We start from the raw sequence: 3,852 nt of genomic DNA on the forward strand, positions 1-3,852 counted from the left end.
GCCGTAATACAGGTGAGTTTGACATTTTTAAACGTGAGTTTCCCATTTGTGTTGATCTTTACAGGGCATCAAAAGGAAAAAGCCTGCAGCAAAGTTTGGCCTCATCAAACGCTTCATTGTTTAAACAGTTAGAGCCAGGTTTTAGAGGGAATATGCCCGGGGGGGATTGGGTTAATGCTTATATTTTACAGTCCGCTAATTATATTGAATTGACATATCAAACGTTGTTGTACAAGCGTGATTAAATAGTTATTACTTATAATTACTACTTAAGAATAATGTCAAGATCCTATCAGAAATAAAGATGAAAAAGTATGAAGTCGTTTTTATTAATAAAATATAAATTAATTAAAAAATAAATCTACATTATTCTACCAAATGTGACGCTGTCGTATCCCATCTTCAGACCAAGCCAAGATGGTCCTACCTTTCCAAGCGATTCATTACAATACAGGAGGCATTTCTGTTCAGTACAAGAGGAGCTCTAACCTGCTGTGATGTGCTTCAGAGAACCAAAAGGTACTACTTGTAACAATTCAACCACAAACTGTCTCCTGTTGTCAAATTAACTGGGACCAGCAAATCTCCCGTTGTCAAATTAACTGGAGCCAGCAAATCTCCTGTTGTCAAATTAACTGGGACCAGCAAATCTCCTGTTGTCAAATTAACTGGAGCCAGCAAATCTCCTGTTGTCAAATTAACTGGAGCCAGCAAATCTCCTGTTGTCAAATTAACTGGAGCCAGCAAATCTCCTGTTGTCAAATTAACTGGGACCAGCAAATCTCCTGTCCTCGAATTAACTGGGGCCAGCAAATCTCCTGTTGCCAAATTAACTGGGACCAGCAAATCTCCCGTTGCCAAATTAACTGGGGCCAGCAAATCTCCTGTTGTCAAATTAACTGTGGCCAACAAATCTCATGTTGTCAAATTAACTGGGACCAGCAAATCTCCTGTTGTCAAATTAACTGGGACCAGCAAATCTCCTGTTGTCAAATTAACTGGGACCAGCAAATCTCCTGTTGCCAAATTAACTGGGACCAGCAAATCTCCTGTTGTCAAATTAACTGGGACCAGCAAATCTCCTGTTGTCAAATTAACTGGAGCCAGCAAATCTCCTGTTGTCAAATTAACTGGGACCAGCAAATCTCCTGTTGTCAAATTAACTGTGGCCAGCAAATCTCCTGTTGTCAAATTAACTGTGGCCAGCAAATCTCCTGTTGTCAAATTAACTGTGGCCAGCAAATCTCCTGTTGTCAAATTAACTGTGGCCAGCAAATCTCCTGTTGTCAAATTAACTGTGGCCAGCAAATCTCCTGTTGCCAAATTAACTGTGGCCAGAAAATCTCCTGTTGTCAAATTAACTGTGGCCAGCAAATCTCCTGTTGTCAAATTAACTGTGGCCAGCAAATCTCCTGTTGTCAAATTAACTGTGGCCAGCAAATCTCCTGTTGTCAAATGTAATGGTTCGTTGTTTAATTGACTACAAGAGGTTTTCTGGCAATAGGAAGGCTCCACCACTAGAATGCAAAAACATTTTTTTTGTGGGGGGAGGACATTGTGGAACAATATCATTCCCCTGTTAATGTAGATGACGGGTTCTTCAAAGATTTTCAGCCTGGGATCAATATTAGACATTCAGTGTTATCCTGGGACCTATATTTATTTTTATTTTATTTTTTATTTCACCTTTATTTAACCAGGTAGGCAAGTTGAGAACAAGTTCTCATTTACAAGTGCGACCTGGCCAAGATAAAGCAAAGCAGTTCGACAGATACAACGACACAGAGTTACACATGGAGTAAAACAAACATACAGTCAATAATACAGTATAAACAAGTCTATATACAATGTGAGCAAATTAGGTGAGAAGGGAGGTAAAGGCAAAAAAGGCCATGGTGGCAAAGTAAATACAATATGGCAAGTAAAACACTGGAATGGTAGTTTTGCAATGTAAGAATGTGCAAAGTAGAAATAAAAATAATGGGGTGCAAAGGAGCAAAATAAATAAATGCATTAAATACAGTTGGGAAAGAGGTAGTTGTTTGGGCTAAATTATAGGTGGGCTATGTACAGGTGCAGTAATCTGTAAGATGCTCTGTCAGTTGGTGCTTAAAGCTAGTGAGGGAGATAAGTGTTTCCAGTTTCAGAGATTTTTGCAGTTCGTTCCAGTCACTGGCAGCAGAGAACTGGAAGGAGAGGCGGCCAAAGAAAGAATTGGTTTTGGGGGTGACCAGAGAGATATACCTGCTGGAGCGTGTGCTACAGGTGGGAGATGCTATGGTGACCAGCGAGCTGAGATAAGGGGGGACTTTACCTAGCAGGGTCTTGTAGATGACATGGAGCCAGTGGGTTTGGCGACGAGTATTATGAATTTGGTGTTATCCTGGGACCAATATTAGAGATTCAGTGTTATCCTGGGACCTATATGAGACATTCAGTGTTATCCCGGGACCTATATGAGACATTCAGTGTTATCCTGGGACCTATATTAGACATTCAGTGTTATCCTGGGACCTATATTAGACATTCAGTGTTATCCTGGGACCAATATTATAAATTTGGTGTTATCCTGGGACCTATATTAGACATTCAGTGTTATCCTGGGACCAATATTAGAGATTCAGTGTTATCCTGGGACCAATATTAGAGATTCAGTGTTATCCTGGGACCTATATTAGACATTCAGTGTTATCCTGGGACCTACATTAGACATTCAGTGTTATCCTGGGACCTCTATTAGACATCCAGTGTTATCCTGGGACTGATATCAGACATTCAGTGTTATCCCGGGACCTATATGAGACATTCAGTGTTATCCTGGGACCTATATTAGACATTCAGTGTTATCCTGGGACCTATATTAGACATTCAGTGTTATCCTGGGACCGATATTAGAGATTCAGTGTTATCCTGGGACCTAATTAGACATTCAGTGTTATCCTGGGACCTATATTATACATTTGGTGTTATCCTGGGACCTATATTAGACATTCAGTGTTATCCTGGGACCAATATTATAAATTTGGTGTTATCCTGGGACCTATATTAGACATTCAGTGTTATCCTGGGACCAATATTATACATTTGGTGTTATCCTGGGACCTATATTAGACATTCAGTGTTATCCTGGGACCAATATTAGAGATTCAGTGTTATCCTGGGCCCTATATTAGAGATTCAGTGTTATCCTGGGCCCTATATTAGAGATTCAGTGTTATCCTGGGCCCTATATTAGAGATTCAGTGTTATCCTGGGCCCTATATTAGAGATTCAGTGTTATCCTGGGCCCTATATTAGAGATTCAGTGTTATCCTGGGCCCTATATTAGAGATTCAGTGTTATCCTGGGCCCTAAGCTCCTCCCTTGTTTGGAGGAGGCCACGTCATTCAGCAAAACGTTCTAGCGGCCCCTCGTCTTGACAGGGGAGAGAAACAAAGTTCATTTCCTGCAATTCTACGGATTGTTGTGTCATAATTATTCGTTTGGGGTCACATGGGGACGTAAGCTATGAAAAAACGAATAAAGAAATTAAATAAATACACATTCTACCAATTAGGACGCTGTATCGTATCCCATCTTCAGACCAAACCCCGATGGTATACTCGCACACCCCGAGAGCGTCTGGTCAGCGGGGTGGTGGCACCGGGATCCTCATCTCTCCCAAGTGGTCATTCTCTCTTTCTCCCCTTACCCATCTGTCTATCGCCTCCTTTGAATTCCATGCTGTCACAGTTACTAGCCCTTTCAAGCTTAACATCCTTATCATTTATCGCCCTCCAGGTTCCCTCGGAGAGTTCATCAATGAGCTTGATGCCTTGATAAGCTCCTTTCCTGAGGACGGCTCACCTCTCA

This window comes from Oncorhynchus gorbuscha, unplaced genomic scaffold (assembly GCF_021184085.1).
Source record: "Oncorhynchus gorbuscha isolate QuinsamMale2020 ecotype Even-year unplaced genomic scaffold, OgorEven_v1.0 Un_scaffold_1767, whole genome shotgun sequence".
In the NCBI taxonomy this organism is placed as follows: domain Eukaryota; kingdom Metazoa; phylum Chordata; class Actinopteri; order Salmoniformes; family Salmonidae; genus Oncorhynchus; species Oncorhynchus gorbuscha.